General features: G+C 36.3%; 1 pseudogene; it reads left to right on the top strand.

Moving 5' to 3' along the window:
• Positions 1-20,204: 20,204 nt before the first annotated feature.
• On the top strand, positions 20,205-21,146 carry LOC139081324 (olfactory receptor 5L1-like; annotated as a pseudogene).
• Positions 21,147-22,241: the final 1,095 nt, after the last annotated feature.

Below are 22,241 nucleotides of genomic sequence, written 5' to 3'. Positions count from 1 at the left end.
CACACACCAGAGGAGCGACGGTGGAAACAAGTGACCAGAACCCTACCTAAACCCCCTGCAATTACTCCTAAACACAGAGGGAAACTCTAGAGTTACACACTTGAGCCCACAGGGAGAGTCTCGCCCCGCCATTGGTGGGGAGATCCTGCCTGGTGTCCACGGTGCCCGGAGGGTCCCAGAGAGAATCACAGAGGATGTGGCGGCCCCCCAGCTGCCGTTGCCTGCCCCGTGGGGCAAGCGATTGCTGGAGATCTCAGAGAGGACTGGGGCTGGGTGAAGCTCCAGAGGCTGGCTCCGTGCCCCAGAGGGGAAGCTCCAGAGTTCCGCCCGGGCAGCAGACACAACCCTCTGTCTACCATTAGCAGAGGGGCCACGCCCAGCACTCACAACTCTGGGAAAGCCCCGGAGAGAATCCCAGAGGGTGAGGATACCCCCAGCTGCTGTTGCCCACTCCGTGGAGCAAGGGATTGCCAGAGATCTCGGAGAGGACTGGGGCTGGGTGGAGCTCCAGAGGCCAGCTCTGCGGCCTGGGGGGGAAGCTCCAGAGTTCCACCCAGGCAGCAGACAAAACTCTCTGTCTGCCATTAGCGGAGGGGCCATTCCCAGCATCCACAACACCAGGAGGGCCCCGGAGAGGAGAATAACAGGCAGGGCAGCAGCTGACCAGCTACCACTGAAATTAGGATCTCTGGCTATCCCCCAGTCAGGGCAAAGGGCTCCCCGAGTTCCTGGGGAACAGGACTGGGGCTGGGTGGAGTTCCAGCAACCTAGCTCCGTAGCCTAGGGGGAAACTCTATAGGCTCACAGCAGCCTCAGCGAAAGCCTCTGCACAGCACTAGTAGAGAGCACCCATCGGGCAGCCACAAGGCTGGAAGACCCCGGGACAAAAGTAGCATAGCTAGGTGAGCTAACCACAGACTGTAGAAGATGCCAATAGCTCTGCTGTGACCCATAGTGGACAAGTGAGATTTTGTGGGCATATAGTAGTGAAGCTAGCAAAAGTCAATGACAAGGAGAAAATACTAAGGACAGCCAGGCAAAAGAAACTAACCTACAAAGGAACCCCCATCAGGCTATCAGCATATTTCTCAGCAGAAACTTTACAGGATAGAAGAGAGTGGAATGATATATTTAAAAATCTGAAGGACAAAAGCCTGCAGCTGAGAATTCTCTACCCAGCGAAAATATCCTTCAAATACGATGGAGAAATAAAAACTTTCCCAGATAAACAAAAATTAAGGGAGTTCATTGCCACAAAACCTCCTCTTCAGGAAATCCTCAGGAAAATCCTCATTCCTGAAAAATCCAAAAAAGGAAAGGGGCTACAAAACCAAGAGCAGAGGAGATAAGTAGAAGGACAACAACAGAGAGTAGCAGCTCTTCATCAGAACAGATTAAACCATGGGACGAGAAACAAAGGAAATTGAAGAAAACCGGAAAACAAGACATAACATGGTAGTGGTAGGCCCCCACATCTCAATAATCACTCTAAATGTAAATGGATTGAACTCCCAATCAAAAGACATGGAGTGGCAGGATGGATCAAAGAACAAGACCCAACAATATGCTGCCTCCAGGAAACACACCTCAGCCCCAAAGACAAACACAGACTCAGAGTGAAGAGTTGGAGAACAATACTCCAAGCTAATAATGAACAAAAGAAAGCAGGTGTCGCTATACTAATATCAGACAAGGTAGACTTCAAAGCAAAACAGATAAAGAAAGACAAAGAGGGACAATACATAATGATAAAAGGGACTCTCCAGCAAGAAGACATAACACTTATAAATATATATGCACCCAACACAGGAGCACCAAAATTTGTAAAGCAACTCTTAACAGAACTAAAAGAAGACATCAACAACAATACAATAATAGTAGGGGACCTCAACACACCATTAACACCAATGGACAGAACATCCAGACAGAAAATCAACAAGGAAATTATAGAATTAAATGAAAAATTAGACCAGATGGACTTAATAGATATATATAGAACACTTCATCCAAAAACAGCAGGTTACACATTCTTCTCAAGTGCACATGGAACATTCTCAAGGATTGACCATATTTTGGGAAACAAAGCAAACATCAATAAATACAAGAGAGTTGAAATAATATCAAGCATCTTTTCGGATCATAATGCTATGCAACTGGAAAGCAACTACAAGAAAAAAGCAGAGAAAGGTGCAAAAATGTGGAGACTAAACAACACGCTTCTGAACAAACAATGGATTATTGAAGAAATTAAAGAAGAAATCAAATATTATCTGGAGACAAATGAAAATGAGAATACGTCATACAAAATCATTTGAGATGCAGCAAAAACAGTCCTAAGAGGGAAATTCATCGAAATACAGGCTCACCTCACTAAACAAGAAAAAGCTCACATAATTAACCTCAAACGACACCTAACAGAACTAGAAAACGAAGAACAAACAAAGCCCAGAGTCAGTAGAAGGAGGGAAATAATAAAAATAAGAGCAGAAATAAACGATATTGAAACTAAAAAGACAGTAGAAAGGATCAATGACAGAAAGAGTTGGTTCTTCAAAAGAATTAACAAAATCGACAAACTTTTAGCCAGACTCACCAAGAAAAGAAGTGAGAAGTCTCAAATAAATAAAATTAGGAATGAGAGAGGAGAAATCACAACAGATACCAATGAAATACAAGGGATCATAAGAGAATACTATGAAAAACTATATGCCAACAAATTGAACAATCTGGAAGAAATGGACAACTTCCTAGACTCCTACAACCTCCCCAAACTGAATCAGGAAGAAATGGAGAATCTGAATAGGCCAATCACAAGTCAGGAAATAGAAACAGTAATCAAAAACCTCCCCAAAAATAAGAGTCCAGGACCAGACGGCTTCTCTGGAGAATTCTACCAAACATTCAAAGAAGACTTAATACCTATTCTTCTCAAACTATTCCAGAAAATTGAGAAAGATGGAGTACTCCCTAACACATTCTATGATGCCGACATCACTCTGATCCCCAAACCCGACAAGGACAACACAAAGAAGGAGGACTACAGGCCGATATCACTGATGAACATAGATGCAAAAATCCTCAACAAAATTCTGGCAAACCGAATACAGCAATACATCAAAAAGATTATACACCATGATCAAGTGGGATGGTTCAACATCTGCAAGTCAATCAGCGTGATACACTACATCAACAAAATGAAAAACAAAAACCACATGATCACCTCAATAGATGCAGAGAAAGCATTTGACGAGATCCAACACCCATTTATGATAAAAACCCTCAATAAAATGGGTTTAGAAGGAAGGTACCTCTACATAATAAATGTCATGTATGACAAACCCACAGCCAACATCATACTCAATGGACAAAAACAGAAAGCCATCCCTCTGAGGACAGTAACAAGACAAGGGTGCCCACTTTCACCACTCCTACTCAACATAGTACTGGAGGTGTTGGCCAGAGCAATTTGGCAGGAAAAAGAAATAAAAGGAATCCAAATAGGTAATGAAGAAGTAAAAGTCTTGCTGTTTGCAGACGACATGATCTTATATATAGAAAACCCCAAAGAATCCATAGAAAAACTATTAGAAATAATCAACAACTACAATAAAGTAGCAGGGTATAAAATCAACATACATAAATCAGTAGCATTTCTATACACTAACAATGAACTAACAGAAAAAGAACTCAAGAACTCAATGTCATTCACAATCGCAATGAAAAGAATAAAATACCTTGGGATAAACTTAACCAAGGAAGTGAAGGATCTATACAATGAAAACTACAAGACTTTCTTGAAAGAAATTGACGACGACATAAACAGATGGAAAGACATTCCATCCACATGGATTGGAAGAATAAACATAGTTAAAATGTCCATACTACCTAAATGAATCTACGGATTCAATGCTATCCCAATCAGAATCCCAAGAACATTCTTCACAGAAATTGAACAAAGAATCCTAAAATTCATATGAGGCAACAAAAGACTGCGAATTGCTAAAGCAGTCTTGAGCAAGAAAAACCAAGGTGGCGGAATCACAATCCCCGATTTCAAAACATACTACAAAGCTACAGTGATCAAAATAGCATGGTACTGGTACAAAAACAGGTCCACAGATCAATGGAACAGAATTGAAAGCCCAGAGATAAAGCCACACATCTATGGAGAGCTAATCTTCGACAAAGGAGAAGAGGGCCTACAATGGAGAAAAGAAAGTCCTTCAACAAATGGTGCTGGGAAAACTGGACAGCCACATGCAAAAGATTGAAAATTGACCTTTCTTTTTCACCACACACTAAAATAAACTCAAAATGGATCAAAGACCTAAAGATTAGGTCTGAAACAATAAGTCTTCTAGAAGAGAATACAGGCAGTACACTCTTTGACATCAGTTTCAAAAGAATCTTTTTGGACACTATAACTCCTCAGTTGAGGGAAACAATAGAAAGAATAAACAAATGGGACTTCATCAGACTAAAGAGTTTCTTCAAGGCAAATGAAAACAGGATTGAAACAAAAAAACCAGCTCACTAATTGGGAAAAAATATTTACAAGCCACTTATTTGACAAAGGGTTAATCTCCATAATATACAAAGAACTCACACAGCTTAACAACAAAAAAACAAACAACCTGATCAAAAAATGGGCAGAGGACATGAACAGACATTTCTCAAAAGAGGATATAAATATGCCCAATAGACACATGAAAAGATGTTCATCATCGCTAATCATCAGGGAAATGCAAATCAAAACTACACTAAGATACCATCTTACACCCGTTGGATTGGCAAAAACATCCAAAACCAAGAGCGACAAATGTTGGAGAGGTTGTGGAGAAAAAGGAACCCTCATACACTGTTGGTGGGAATGTAAACTGGTGCAGCCACTGTGGAAAACAGTATGGAGATTTCTCAAAAAGTCAAAAATAGAAATACCCTATGACCCAGCCATCCCATTACTGGGTATCTATCCTAAGAACCTGAAGTCAGAAATCCCAACAGTCCCTAGCACCGCTATGTTCATCGCAGCATTATTTACAACAGCCCAGACGTGGAACCAACCTACATGCCCGGAAACTGATGATTGGATAAAGAAGATATGGTATATATACACAATGGAATACTACTCAGCCATTAAAAAAGACAAAATTGGCCCATTCGCAGCAACGTGGTTGGACCTCGAGGGTATTATGTTAAGCGAAATAAGCCAGTCAGAGAAAGAGGAACTCTATATGACTCCACTCATAGGTGGAAGTTAACATATTGACAAGGAGATCTGATCAGTGGTTACCAGGGAAAAGGGGGGGTGGGGGGAGGGCACAAAGGGAGAAGAGGTATACCCACAACATGACTAACAATAATGTACAACTGAAATCTCACAAGGTTGAAATCTATCATAACATTAATAAAAAGAAACACAGATTATCAGACAATTGGGGAAAACTGAACATGGACTGATGATTAGATGATATTAAGGAATTATTAATTTTGCTGGATATGATCATGAAATGGTGATTATATTATGTTTATAAAATAAGTCTGTGTGTGTTAGAGATTTTTACTGAGGAATTTACAAGTGAAATGGTACGATGTCTTGGATTGTTTTAAAACAATTCAGCAAAACAGAAAAAGTACTGGTGGGAAGGGTGAGTATAAATAAGAGCACCAGAATGTTGATAATTGTTGAAGCTGAGTGATAGGTGTATGGAAGCTTATTACAGCATTCTCTCCACTTTACGTATGTTTGAAACTTTCCATAATAAAAAGGTATGAATTCCCTCGCTCACTTGTCTCCCCAGGTGAAGCCATTGAACTCAAAAGAGAAAGATCGTGTTAGATCAAATAAAAATGTTATAAATTAAAAAAACTTCATCAGCCCTTATTATTAATGATTACTTTGATAATATACCATGTAAAATAATATTTACTTCATTTGTTAAGTTGCACCTGGCAATCTTCTAGTTTTAAAATGGAATTGTTCCTCAGTCATCAGAGAAATTAACTTCCTTAGTTTTTTAGAAGTTTATAAAAAAGACTTTGCTATGATTTATTAAATGACAATTTTTTAAATGTGCTATAATTTCACTTATTTGAATCTTCTTGAGCCAATATTTTCAGTCTTCTCATTTAATTGTAGGAGGTGGCAAGCTAGAGAAAGATTTGCTCCCAATATTACAACACAAAGTGCTAGATACTCCACAAAATTTAAACATTTTGGGAATCCCCTGGATAGCTGGAGTCACTGAGAAAACAACTAACACAAGCATAGAGTTGCCAGTAATAGCATTCCATTAGGGGAGGGGGCAGGATGAGGAAGATCAACTGTGGGGGACACGTGCAAAGGGAAGACTTAAAGTTTAAAGTGGGTTAGACATTGAAAATATAAGCCAATTGCCGTTCTAAATATAACGTGTTATATTTAGAAATGTGAAGCTTGTGCACTGAGGTGGCCATAGTGTTAACACCACTGAAGTGCAGATTAATGCCTACACTTAATGTTAAGCAAAAGAAGTGAGTTAATTTCCAGGCAAAAATGCCATTTAATTAATTCTCTGTTGTCCTACAAATGATATATGTTCTTAAGCAAAAATTATAGGGCAACGCAAATAAGCAGAAGAAAACAACCCACCACAAAAAGACAAAGATATTGACAGAATTATGTTCAGATATAACCTAGGTATTAGAAACAGCAGACCAGCAACCTAAAATAAATATAATACTTATGGGCTCTAGTAGAAAAGGTAGACAACATGAATGAATAGATGGGGAATTTCAGCAAAAGTCATGGAAACTATAAGACTGAATCAAATAAAGATGCTAGATAAATTAAAAAATAACAGACAAACGATATTTTAAAGGACACAACAATAAGTTCAATACAGATTAGGAAAGAATAAGTCAAATTAAGGATAGACAAATGGGGAACACTCAAAATTGCATGCACTCAGAAAAAGAGTGAAGAAAACAAAAACACTTAAGATCTGGGTAACAGTCAAATAGTAAAAATCACTATGACTTTAAACTCAGTAGAAAAACAGAAGAGAGATTGCTGGGAAGATAGTGGTGTGGGAAGACTGTGGGCTCACCTTCTCCCTGGACCCAAAAAAGTCACAACTACTCTTGGAATTACTCCTGAGAGAGAATTGAAAACTTGATGGAAAGAACACCTACAACAAGGGACAGTGCTGACTGAGGTGGGAGAAGCCGAAATTTCTTTCTGGAGAGTAAAAAGCCACCTTTTAATCACAACACTTCATGTCTTGGAGGAGAGTTAATGTATGAAGCATTTTCTGGAGGGGTAGGGGATCTGAGCCTGCCAGCTTTGCCACAATAAGCTGCTTTTGGACTCAGCACAAGCAAAACAAGTGTCATAATATTTGGCTTTGCTGGCCATTTACAACAACATGGAATACCCCTAGAAAAGCTATCAGACATAAGGGAAAGAAAAGCCTGCTCTTAAAGGGCCCAAGTACAAATTCACCCACTTTGGAAAGCAACATAAAATCACCAGAAAGAAAGATGCACAGTCCTTTGGTGATAAGAGACTCATTTCATAGGCTCTGGGTGTATCTCAGTGATAGGTGAGATCTCTGAAGGCTGGGACCACATCCCCAGGGATAGAGACCTTGATGGCAGCCATTGTTGTGATCTAGTACACGTGTGCTGACATAGATGTTGGTAGAAGTCATTAAAGTACTTCCCCTGGCCTACTAGGGCAGGGGACTGCTCCTCTCTCTAGAGCACTGATATAAGATTTAATCCAGCTCAGCCAGGGAAGGCAGCCTACCTTAGGGACTAGCTCAAACCAACAGAAAGCTTTTGTGCAACTTATGGGCCAAACAGGCAGGGTGCATTGGATATTTGAAGTAGGGTGAGTAGGTCTGCCTCTGCAGGGCATAGCGTGCATGAGGGTATGACATGTATGAGGGGTGGGCATATGTTGGAAGAGTGTGTGTGGCCTCTGCAGCAGGGTGACTGGGTCTACTTCAGTTTGTGAAGGCATATGCACAGGCCAGGTCTAGCTGATGGTGTGTGTGGGCCTGGAGGTGGTGAAGCTGGTTGGCTGAAGCAGACTTCTGCTCCTCAAATAACCACATAGGCATCAGCCCCACCTTCCAATGTCTGAAACAATTCTGTGCTGCCACACCTGGGGCTGGTTCCACTCAGCTGCACTCCCGAAAGAGCTGACAACAGCCTTTCAGGCTGGAGACCTAGAGCAATTGTAAGCCCCTGAGCCTAGAAATAAGCCACACTGGAGGCTTGCTTACTTAAAGGAAAAACCATAGCAGGAATGAGCTATTAGAACTTGCAGCCAACTCTGCTAGAGTTCCCCATGCCCAAGAAAGTGACTGAAGGGACCATAGCCACCACACACAGCTGAACATTGCAACCAGCAAGCCAGGGCAGAAGCCTAGCCTTCCCATGTACCTGCAGCAAGAGCAACCCTATCATAACAAAAAGACATCAGTAGCCCACACAGAGGACACACCTGAAACATTTGAAACTGGTGATGAGAGGGAAGCACACTCCTGGGCCTTATAAGGCATTTCTTACATAAGGCTACCTCTCCAACTTCAGGAGACACAGCTCATATACCTAATACATAGACATAAGCACAGAGAAAGAGACAAAATGAGGAGACAAAGTACTATGTTCCAAATAAGGGAATAGAATAAATCCTCAGAAAAATAACTAAATGAAACAGAAATATACAATTTTCCCGATAAAGAGTACAAACTAATAGTCATAAAGATGCTCACTGCTCTTTGGAGAAGAATGGATGAATTCAGTGAGAACTTCAACAAAGAACTGGAAAATATTAAAACAACCAATCAGAAATGAAGAATACTACATCAGAAATGAAAAATTCACAAGTAGGACTCAAGAGCCAGTAGATGATACAGAAGAATGGATCAGTGAGTTGGAAAAAAGACTAGAGGAAATCACCCAAGCTGAAGAGATAAAAGAAAAAAGAACTAAAAAGAATGGGAACACTTTAAGGGACCTCTGGGACATCAAGTGCAATAACATCTGTATACTAGGTGTCCTAGAAGGAGAAGAGAGAGACAAAAGGGCAGAGAATCTATTTGAAGAAATAATAACTGAAAACTTTCCTATCCTAAGGAAGAAAAAGGCATCCAGGTAGAGGAAGCACAGAGAGTACCAAACAAGAGAAACTCAAAGAGGTTCAGGTCAAGACACATTATAATTCAAATGCCAAGAACTAAAGATGAAGACAGAATCCTAAAATCTTCAAGAGAAAGGCAACAAGTTACATACAAAGGAAAACCCATAAGGCTATTGACTGACTTCTCAGTAGAAACCTTACAGGCTAGAAGGAGTGGCATGATATATTTAAAGTGCAGAAAGGAAAAAAAAAAGCATAGCCAAGAATGTTCTACCCAGCAAGTCTATCATTCAGAATGAAAGGAAGGGTAAAGAGCTTTTCAGACAAGCAAAAACTAAAAGAGTTTGCAGTGAATAAAAGTCTTCCAAGAAATGCTAAAGAGACTTATTTAAGTAGGAAATAAAAGGCCAGAAACAGGAATAAGAAAATTATTAAAAAAAAAATAACATCACTGATAAAGGCAAATAGATACTAAAGGTAGCAGATGAACCAGCAATGAAGCTAGTATGAAAGGCAAAAGTCAAAAGTACTAAAATTATCTATTTCTATGATAAGAGGGTAATGGAGATACAAACAAGAAAAAGAGGTTAAATATGATATCAAAAACATAAAGTGTGGGAGGAGTAAAAGAGTAGAACTTTTATCAAAAGGTCAAACTTAAGAAACAATCAACTTCATATAGATTGCTATACACATAGTTATTATATAGGAACACCATAGTAATCAGAAACCAGAGACCTATAATAAATATACAAAAAAATTAAGAGAATGGAACCCAAACATAATACTAAGTAAAGCCATCTAACCACAAGAGTAGAGAGCAAGAGAAGAAGAAAGGAAGATGAACTACTAAAACACCCCCCAAAAGTAACAACATGACAATAAGTGCATATTTATCAGTAGAAAATTTAAATATCAATGGACTAAATGTTCCAATCAAAAGACATAGGGTGACTGATTAGATTAAAAAATCAAGACCCATATATATTCTGCATACAAGAGACACACTTCAGACATAAAGGCACTCACAAACTGAAAGTGGAGTGATGGAAAAAGATACTCCATGAAATTCCAAAGAAAAGAAAGCTGGGGTAGCAATACTTATATCAGACAAAATAACAGAACAGAAACTGTTAACAAGAGACAAAGAATGGCACTACATAATGATACAGCAACAATCCAACAAGAGGATGTAACACTGAAAATATTTAAGCACCCAACATAGGAGAACCTAAATACATAAAGCAATTGTTATCAGACATATAAAGAAAATAGACAGCAACACAGTAATAGTAGGAGACTTTACCAATCCACTTATACCAATGGATAGATCATCCAAACAGAATATTAACAAGGAGACATTGACCATAATGACACATTAGACCAGATGGACTTAATAGATATATACAGAACATTGCATCCAAAAACCATAGGATACACAGTCTTTTGGAATGCACATGGAGCATTCTCCTGGACTGATCGCATATTAGGCCACAAAACAATTCTCAATACATACAAGAATTAGAATAATTCCAAGCATCATTTCTGACTGCAATGGTATAAAACTAGAAATCAACTTCAGGAAAAAAATCAGAAAAGCCACAAATATGGCTTTTCAATGGCAGCATTTTTAGAAAATGCTACTGAATAACGACTGGGTCAGCTAAGAAATCAAAAGAGACATCGTTAAATATCTGGAGACAAATAAAAATGAAAATATGTTATGCTATGGAACACAGCAAAAGTGCTTCTAAGAGGGAAGTTTATAGCAATACAAGCCTATCTCAACAAACAAGAAAAACATCAAATAAACAAACTAACAGTGCTCCTAAAAGAACTAGAAAAAGAAGAATAAACAAAGGCCACAATCAGTAGAAGGAAGGGAACTATAAAACTCAAACAGAAATAAATGAACTAGAGGCTAAAGCACAATAGAAAAAAACAAATTAAATGAAGAGCTTGTTGTTTGCAGAGATAAAATTGATGAGCCTTTGGATAGATTCATAAAGAAAAAGGAGAGCAGGCTCAAGCAAATAAAAGCAGATATGAAAGGGAAAAAATACAATGGACACCTCAGAAATACAAAAGGTTGTGAGAGACTACTCTGAAAAGCTATGTGCCAACAAATTGGATAATCTAGAAGAAATGGATAAATTCTTAGAATCATACAACCTTTCAAAACTTAATAAAGAAGAAATGCAGAGTTTGCGTAAACCAATAACCAGTAAGGAGATTGAAACAGTAATCAAAGACCTTACTGAATCTAAAAGTCCAGAACCAGAGAGCTTCCTTTGTCAGTTCTACCAAAGATTCAAAGAATACCTAATATCTATGCTTCTCAAATTCTTTCCAAAAACTGCATATGAAGAGAAGCTTCCTAACTCATTGCAAAGGCCAATATTACCGTGTTACAAAAAAACAGACAATAACAAAATAAAAAAAGAAAATTACAGGCCGATATCACTAAAAGAATAAAATACATAGGAATAAATTTAACCAAACAGGTGAAAGACTTGTACAATGAAAAATAGAATACATTGTTGAAAGAAATTGAAAAATAATCAAATAAATGGAAAGATAGTCTGTGCTCTTGTATTGGAGTAACTACCGTAGTTAAAATGTCCATGCTTCCTAAAGAGATCTACAGATTCAGTGCAATTGCTATCAAAGTTTCAACGACATTTTTCACAGAAATTGAAGGAAGAATCCTAAAATTTATATGGAACAACAAAAGAACCCAAATAGTCAAAGCAATCCTGAGAAAAAAAAATTAGCAAAGCTGGTAGTAACACACTCTTCATTTCAAAATGTATTATAAAGCTATAGTAATCAAAACAGCGTGGTATTGGCACAAAAACAGACACATTGATATCAATGGAATGGAATCGAGAGCCCAGAAATAAACCCACACATCTATGGACAGCTAATTTTTGACTAGGGTGACAAGAACATACAATGGAGAAAGGAAAGTCTATTCAATAAATGGTATTGGGAAAACCAGACATCCATATTGAAAAGAGTGAAGGTAGACGGTTATCTTATACCATACACAAAAGTTAACTCAAAATGGATTGAGGACTTGAATGTAATACCTGAAACCATAAACCTTTAGAAGAAAAGATAAGCAGTATCTTCAGCTCCTGAACATTTGTCTTAACAGCATAATTTCAAATAGCATTTCTGTCCTGGCAAGGGAAACAAAAGAAAAAATAAACAACGGGGACCACCTCAAACTAAAAATCTTCTGCATTAGAAAAGGAAACCACCAATAAAATGAAAAAACAACCTAACAATTTGGAATACATATTTGCAAACCATATATCTGATAAGGGGTTAATATTCAAAATACAGAAAGAATTCATACATCTCAACAACAAAAAAGCTAGTAACACAATTAAAAAATGGAGAAAAAATCCACACAAACAGTTTCCAAAAGAAGATATCCAGGTGGCCAATGGGAATGTGAAAAGATGTTCAACATCACTAATTATTGGGGAAATTCAAATCAAAACTACAATAAGATATCACCTCATACCCATCAGATTGGCTATAATTAACATGGTAAGAAATAACAAGTGTTGGAAAGGATGTGGAAAAAAGGGAACTATCTGACACTACTGGTGGGAGTGCAAAAGGGTGAGGCCACTATTGAAGAGAGTATGGAGAGTCCTCAGAAAATTAAGAATAGAACTACCATATGATCCAGCTATTCCACTGCTGGGTATTTACCCAAAGAACATGAAAACACCAATGTGTGTGGTTTTTTGTGTATGGTGTAAGATAATGGTCTACATTCATTCCTTTGCATGTGGCTTCCCAGTTTCCCCAACACCATTTATTGAAAAGACTTGCCTTTCTCCATTATATGCTCTTGCGTCTCTAGTCAAAAGTTAGCTGTCCATAGATGTGTGAGTTTATTCTTGGCTCTTGATTCTGTCCCAGTGATCTGTGTGTCTATTTTTGTGCCAGTGCCAAGATATATGCACCCTTACATTCATTGTGGCATTATTCACAGTAGCCAAGACTTGGAAGCAAGCAGGTACTCATCAAGGGATGAATGGATAAAGAAGAAGAGGTCTATGTCTACAATGGAATACTACTCAGCCATAAAAAGATGAAATCTTGTCATTTATGACAACATGGATAGACCTTGAGGGTATCAGGCTCAGCAAAATAAGTCAGATGGAGAAAGCCAAATACTTTATGATTTCACTCATAAATAGAAAATAACAATAAATAAACACATAGAGACAGAGATTGGATTGGTGGTTACCAGAGGGGAAGGCAGAGAGGAGTGTAAAAGTGGTGACTAGGTACATGTGTTTGATGATGGATGCTAACTAGTCTTTGTGTGGTGAATATGATGTAATCTACACAGAAATAAAAATATAATGATTTTCACTTGAAATTTATATAATTTTATAAACTAATGTTACCTCAATTAAAATAATAAATAGAGTGAGAACATGTTCAACATACACACACACACACACTAGGAAATTAAAGTTAAGTGTCATATATCTATTTTATTCCATAATACATCCTTTTGAATTTTAAATGTTATAGGTATTTAATTTAAAAAATGTCTCTTTATTTGAAATAAAAATCTCTTAGAAAAACAACAAGAACAAGCAAACAAACAAACAAGAAAAGACGTAAAAGTGAAGGAAGTCATGGCAAGGAATATGTGTAGAGACAATGACTAAGAAAATTCTGAAATTAATGAAAGACACCAAACCCAGATCCAAGAAGCTCAGAGAACGAAAGCAGAAAGAAAACACACCCATACCCCAGAGAAAAAAAGAAAAGAAAAGAGAAAATGTTGAATGAAAGAATCATTACATTGTGAACACAGATTTTCAACCTCAGGAATACTGACATTTTTCACTTGAAATTTCTGTTGTGGGGCACTATCCTGTGCATTGTAGGCTGTTTAGCAGTATCCACGGCCTCTACAGACTAGATGCCAGCAGTACTGCCTTGTAGTTGTGATATCAAAGATATTGCAGGCATTGTCATCTGTCCTCTGTTTGTTGGAGGAGGGGAAGGCACAATTGGGTACAAAACCAAATCTACTTTAGAAAACTGGTCTAAAGGAAAAAAAAGACAAGCATTACAGCAGATTTCTTGTCAGAAAATGTTAAAATCCTAAAAAATGGAGAGAAAATTGAAAATGTTGAAAGGGAAACAACAAAAAGTCAGTCACTCTAGAATGGCATCCATGTGAAAATATCTTTCACAAGGGAAAGACCAAACAATGCTTTTGGGAGTAACAAAAACTAAGAGAATTTATTAGCTGTAATACTGTCATGTACTACCATAAATATTAACATAAGTTATTCAGGGACGAGGAAAATACTACCAGACAGAAAATTAAAGCTACACGAAGAAACGAACACTGGTAATTATATAATGAATAAAAGTATTTATTTTTTCACATTTTTAATTACTCTAAAGGATATCAGACTGTCTGCAGGAAAACATATCAGTGAAATGGCATTTACAACGTCTGTAAAAGTTTACTTATATATATTACTTATATATAGTAATAGAATGATGGATAAGAGAAGACTTAGAGTTTTACTGCTTTATGATCCATGGAAGATCTACGATTTATTTAAAAGCTTATTTTAAACTCTTAGAAAATCTTTATAATTTTAAAGAAGTAAAAATAATGTCAAAAGAGAAGGTAAAATAAATGGAATCACAGAAAAATTCTTTCAATAGAAGACAAAAAAGGAAATAAACCAGTAATAGATTAAACAAATAGAGATATTAAAACAATGATTTTAATTCAGCCATAAAATTGCATTAACTATAGAGAGTCTAGACAACTAAATTAAAGATGGAGGTTGCCATATTGGACATATAACAAAACAAATCTCTGCACTATCTAAAGAATTTTCCTTAATTATAAAGACATGTTGAGTTAAATAGAAAAAAATAGAAAATATATCATACATGGATATATTAACATAAAACAAAGTAGAACAAAATAAAACAAAGAAACAGAACAACACAAAATCTGAATATATATATACATATAACAAGTTAATAAACTGAACTTGTAATTAAAATATTCTCCCCTCCTACCAATAGCTAGACACAGATGGATTTATTGGTTATTTTTATTAAATGCCTATGTAAATATAAAATACCAATTGTTAATTAACCTACGTTGAAAATGAATGAGTCTATCCTCTTTCAGTTCATGTTATTAAGCCAGTATTACCCTGATAATAAAGTGACAAAAGAAACACAAGGAAAGATAAAATACCACAATATCCCTCAGGGTCCTAGATATAAAAATTCTCAGCAAAAATATTAGCAAAATAAATCCAAGAAAATATATAAAAGCATAATAGACCATGACCAAGTGAGATCTATCCAAGGCATGCAAGGTGGGTTTAACATATAAAAAGCAATTAATGTAATAAATTATTTATAGACAATAAAAGAAAAACCATATGGTCAACTCAATAAACAAAGAAAAGTATTGGACACAATCCAACATCCATTTGAGCTAAAAATTCTCAGTGAAGCAGAGAGATAAAATTACTTCAACCTACCAAACTTACTTCTAGCATTACTCTTGATCATTAGGGAATGATTGATTTCCCCCTAAAGTAAAAATCAATGCAGATGCCCACTCTCAGTACTAATGATAGATAGATAGATAGATAGATAGATAGATAGATAGATAGATAGATGATAGATTAATAAATAAGTCAGTCATCTTGATTTGAACTAAAACTAATTTTATTCACAGATTATATGATCTTTTAAGTAGAAAATTGTAACCATTCCACATACACATGCAAAAACCACCAGAATAATTGAGCTAATCACAGTCACACGATACAAAATCAATACACAAAGACTATTTTTGTTTTAAATAGCAGCAAAATAATATCTTAACATGAAGTTAATAAAACAAAGTGGGGGGAGGGTGTTAGCCCGGCGGGTCAGCATTTGAGTTCACATGTTCTGCTTTGGAGGCCCAGATTTTGCTGGTTCAGATGCTGGTTGTGGACCTACACACCGCTTGTCAAGCCATACTGTGGCAGGCACCCCACATATAAAGCAGAGGAAGACGGGAAGGAATGTTAGCTCAGGGTCAGTCTTTCTCAGCAAAAAGAGGAGGATTGGTAGTAGATGTTAGCTCAAGGCTAATTTTCCTCAAAAAAAGAGAGAAAATCCTAATATTAAAAAAAAGAAAATGTGATTCATGACAACATAAAAAAATAGAAATGAATTTAATCCAAGAAGTACAGCACTTAATACTGAAAATTACATAACATGGTAATTGGTACTGGTGTAAGACAGACAAATATATCAATATAATAAAATTGATGATCCAAAAATAAACGCATTAATGGTTAATTGATTTTTGACGAAGTTACCAAGGCGAACTATTGTGGAAGGATGATGTTTTCAATAAATGGTGAAGAGTAATTGACTATTCATATGCAAAAAGATGAACTAAAACCTAAACTTCACACCAAACACAAACACTAATTCAAAATGGACCATAGATCTAAATTTAAAAAGAAAAATCATAAATTATATATCTGATAAAAGTTTTATACCAATAATATGTAAAGAACACTTACAACTAGGATACCATCATATGCCACATAAGGATGTTTTGGTTAATGACAGAACACATACAAGAAGCTGGTCCCATAAGATTAGTCCCATATAGCCTAGGTGTGTAGTAGGATATACCATCTAGGTTTGTGTAAATACACTGAGGTTTGCACAATGATGAAATTGCCTAATGACACATCTCTCAGAATATATCCCATCATTAAGTGACATATGACTGTATGGAAAGTCAAATACCGTTATTAAAACAGTCAAAATATTTGAATTGATATTTCAACAAAGAAGATATTATCTAAAAGTGATATTATGAGATGCAAAGAGGTAGAAAGAAATGCTTTGAGTTCAAGGTGTATTGTTCGAGGAGTAAAAAAATCAAAGACAGCCTTAAGAACAGCAATATTCCAAGTTATTCCTTTTTTTACCCACAGGTTTCTACTCATGGGGGGAATACACCAAAAATGAATTGGTGAGAGCTTTTATTTTCTTTCGTTAATTGTGAAAGATGATGTGGGAATGGAGATCCGGAATGTCTCCTCAGCCTTGCATGCAGTCTTTGGCACATCAATTTTAGGAGCATATTATATGGTAGTTGAGAATATAAACATGATTTTCCGGAAACTGCTTCTCCTTGAAAAATATCTGTGTTCACCCGGTGATACACAGAGTCAAGTAGAACACTGTGGCCTAGGATAACATTATAAAGTCAGAAGAACACACCTAGAACAGGTCACTGAAATGATCCCATTTGATGCCTTCTAGCATTGGACATGAATTAGAGAAAATGCAGCCTGGGAACTGACTCTGGTTCTCTTCTTTTCCCCATTCCATCATTTAAGTAGGAAAAACTCAGAGAGCATTCTGGGGCCTTTCCCTGAAATTTATTTTGACTTTGTCCAAGCTATAACTCAGTGTCTGTGCCTCCATCATTTTCTTTGTAACATAGGCATAAAAACAGAATTATTCTCTTGGCTGGCTATCATGAAAAATAAATAAGTTAATACTTGTATAATATTTAGAACAGGTTGTATCACAATAACTGTCCAATAAATATAAACTACTGTATACTTTTCTGACCAGTAGATTTATTTTGTTCCCAGTATTTGAAGAAATTCTGCTGTGGCTTCAGTCACTGTGACTTGCAGGAATTTAGGAGATATTATTAGAAAGGGAGAAGTCATAAGAAATATTCATGATATTTCAGAATTGCAATATGAGATGTGACCCACACGTATGATACCAGGATGTAATATCATAATGCACTATGAAGTCTGGAAAAAGTCATGTTTGGTTTTAAACAATTGTTTCAAAGATTAGTGTATTGAAACAAATTCCTCATAATATTCCACAGGGAATGTTATCTGTGCCTTATTTCACATATAGTATTAGGTTAATTTTAACTTATATTTTCTTATTTGTGTGTATATGTGTATGAGGATGGTTGGCCCTGAGCTGACATCTGTGCCAATTTTCTTCTGTTTTTTGTATGTTAGACGCTACCACAGCATGGCTTGATGACCAGTGTATATGTCCATGCCTGGGATCCGAACCCGTGAGCCCCAAGCTGCGAAAATGGAGCATGCCAACCTATCCACTGTGTCACCGGGCTGGCTCCAATTTTAAATTATATTTATAACATAAAGATTATTGATTGATTTGGAATTCGAGAGACCCATTCCCCAAGAGCTTAAATTACAGTATAAATCTCTAACTGTATACTACATACACACTAACATCTTCAGGACCAGAGAGGAGATGCTTTTCTCAGGTATGTTAGCTAAAACTAGGCCCTGGTTACTTGAAAATGAAAATGGATATATTTTCCCAGCAAATAATTATTTTAAAAATATGCCTACCACTTCTGTCTTCTGATTAGAGAATGTTTAACAGAACCCATGTTCCTGTGCATTTACCATTTACAATGCTGTTGTCTTTTAGTATTGAGAAAGAATTGATGGTGAAATTAAAACAACTTCCCCTGTAAAATCAAACACTGATGTGTATGAAATAGAGAGTAAACAAAATGATAGTGTATTTTTCTCTTTCCTTCTCTTTCTACCATTTTCCACAACAAATTCTGTCATGGAAGCTAGAATTTATGACTGTGGAGGAGCTCCCTAATTGTCACCATAATTCTGAGTACTGAATTAATGTCTTTGAGCTGGTCATGGGGAATCAGGACATATGAACTATGTCTGCTCTGCACTTAAGCTGAATTATTTTGGATTTAGCATAAACTAGTTTCTTATTATTGGCCTAGGACATTAGGAAGAAAATTTTCCAAGTTGATTTTTCTGCTTTAACTCTGAAGTAGGGAAATAACTCAGTTTTTTTTTCCAGTTCACCTAATCAACAACTCCAGAGAACCTGGGAAAATTTTCACTTACATCCTTTTTAATGTGGAGAAAGGATTTATATTTCTAGGATTGTAGCCAAATCAAAGTGATAATACATGATTTCTCTGTCATATTTATTCATATCTCTATGCATGCATCTGCATTTACACCTACATATATACACCAACTGTGCTATTCGGTATCCTTTTCTTAAAAAAAAATTAACTGTCTCCAAAATGTAATTTCAAATTGCATGATAATTTCCTACCCTAGATTGTTAACATTATAAACAATTTTTAAACGTAGCTTTGGACTCAGTTATTTCCAATTTTATCAATGTAATTAAATATTTATTATAATAGCTTACAAAGAATAAAATCTCTCATAAAAAATATCTTATAGCTTTTACTGTTGTCAAGGTTGAGTTTGGATATATGTTGCCTAATTGCTTTCCAGAAAAGTGTATATAAGAGTTATAATTTTCTGAGTCGTTATTGACAGTGATCACTATCAACACAATTAAATTACATTGTTAATTTGATAAGTAAAAATGATGATGGCTTTTAGCATATATTTTAAGTCTCTTTTTATCATTCTGCATAATTCTAAATTTAAAGAATCCTTGTGAACCACTAATGCCCAAAAAGTTAGTCAGACTCCCCAACAAGGGAATTGTATAGGACCTCCTCACCTGCTGCAAATTTATGCTACTGACAAACTGAACAAAAAAGTAGTATACATTATATAGGATCACAATAGCCATTACCCTACTTGACAGAACTTAGTACATTTTTCAGGAAAAAGAAGTTTATTTCCAAGAGGCTTTAAAATATATCATTGAATCTATTTCGGATTCCAACAAAACACCTATTTTAATTTATGAACTTAATGTATTGTTGTAGATAACAGTTGGGAATCATATAAGTTTTTGCTGATACTTAAGTTAATTTGGATATAAGTGGGATGAACTGAGACAGTGAGCATTTTGAATTATTTGACATTTTTTAAATACACTGTTCTATATTGATGTTATATTTTAAAGTTAATATAAATGTATTGTTTTCTCTCTTGTTCTCTTTCTAAAACAAACACAAAATTTATCATTTAGCTTCCCATCTTGATATATGGTGGAAATGGGGGAGGCGAATTGTACTACTGGGACACAGTTCATTCTTCTTCAATTATCTGATGCCCCTGAGCTGAGAGTCTTTCCCTCCTTTCTGCTCCTTCTCATATATGGAGTCATGGTTTTGGCCAAGCTGGGCATGATTGCACTGAGTCAAATCAACTCTCAACTTTACACTCCCATATTCTTTTTCCTGAGCAACTTGTTCTTTGGATTTTTACTATTCCATGACCATCATGTTAGAGAAGCTGTCCAATATGTTAAACAAGGTGAAAGCCATTTCCTTCCTGGGATGCATGGTGCAATTCTACTTATTTTGCACATGTGTAGTTATTGAGATCTTTCTGTTGACTGTGTTGGTTTATGACCACTTCTTGGCCATCTGTAGCCCACTGTTGTATATGGTCTCCATGTCCAAGAAACGTTATATGGTTCTGGTTTCTGGCTGCTGCCTCTGTGGAACTGTGTGTTCTCTGGTTCACTTGTGTTATCTCTTGAAATTCCATTATATAGGCTGAATGTAGTTAACACTTCTTTCGTGACTTACCCCCTCTCTTTACTCTTGCTTGCTATGAGATCTATATCAATGAACTCACGGTCTTCATTGTGTGCACTTTCAATGACATTGTCGCCATCATGATATCCTCACCTCCAGTTGTTTATTCTCATGACCATCCTGAGGATAAGCTCTGCAGAGGGAAGGTGTAAAGCCTTTTTCACCTGTGCATCCCACCTCACAGCCCTCCTTGTCTTGCAGGGAACAGTCTTTTTCATTTATTGCCAGCCCTGTTTTGGCAACAGTATGGATACTGAGAAAGCAGTCACAGTTTTCTATACTGTGATGATTCCCATTCTGCAACCCCTGATCTAACTGAGGAAGAAGGATGTGAAAGAAGATCTCAAAAACGTATTGGGATGCAAATTGCCTCTTGAAAAGCTATTTTCTTAACTAGACTCAGGGTTTTATTGAAGACCTTTAATGAGGGGCTTGTTTTGGGTGGATGTTTTATTAAGACAAACCTTACCCCATTTTTTGGAGAGTTCAAGTGCGTCTGCTACCTTCACTGATCTTCTCCAATGTCTAATTGCCTTGAATGGGTTTTTGGGTGATATTGTTAGACTCACATTTCTTGGTGTGAGATAACATCAATATATTTCTCACAAAGTGCACATAAAGAGATACATCTTTTTATTATCCTTAATGCAAGCAACCATTCTTATTAAATTGACGTTATTTTTTACATGGAATTAGCATACATTTGTCTCATATTCTCTTTTTTCATGAAAATTTGAACTTAATTTCTTATATGTTTATTTCCGAGTATTTTTTTTTTAGTTTTTTTGGTTAATTTCTATTACTTTTCCAACTGCAAGGTAATAATTTAGAACGTTTAAAACCTTCTCTTCTTCAGAATAGTAATAATAGCACTCTAATTTTCTAATACAAATTTTGTGAAAATTAAATGAATATCTTAAGTTCTTAGCACTATATATGGTATATTATAACTGATTAGTAAATTATCTGATGTTATGACTGTTGTTTTTGCTTTTATCCTTTATTCTCTATTTTACCTTAAAGTCTTGATTAAACAAGTAGATCATATATTTGATACTATACCTGTTTGTTTCCATTCACTTGTTAATTTTTTTTCTCTATCTCATACTATTGTAAGCATTCCCTATATTTTCTAAACCTATCATATTTTAAACCAATGGCACTAGTTTCCTGTGGCTCAGAAAAAAAATTGCTAAAAGTTTGATGGCTTAAAACAACAGACATTTATTCTCTTAAAGTTCTGGAGGTCAAAAATTTGAATTCAACATCAATGGGCCAAAATCAAGGTGTCAGCAAGACTATACTCCTTCAGGTGGTTCTAGGGGACAAATCTTTCCTTATCTCTTACAGCTTCTGGTGGCTGCAGACTTTTCTTGACTTGTGTTCTTATTACTTCAGCCTTCAAGGCTAGCGTCTTTAAACCTCTCTCTTCTCCATTTTCACTACATATTCTACATATGTGAGTGTGTGTATGTGTAAAATAACCTT

The sequence above is a fragment of the Equus przewalskii genome, unplaced genomic scaffold (genome assembly GCF_037783145.1).
Source record: "Equus przewalskii isolate Varuska unplaced genomic scaffold, EquPr2 contig_452, whole genome shotgun sequence".
NCBI classification, from domain to species: Eukaryota; Metazoa; Chordata; class Mammalia; order Perissodactyla; family Equidae; genus Equus; species Equus przewalskii.
Note: the sequence above shows the minus strand (reverse complement) of the source record. Positions and strands in the feature narration are given on the sequence as shown.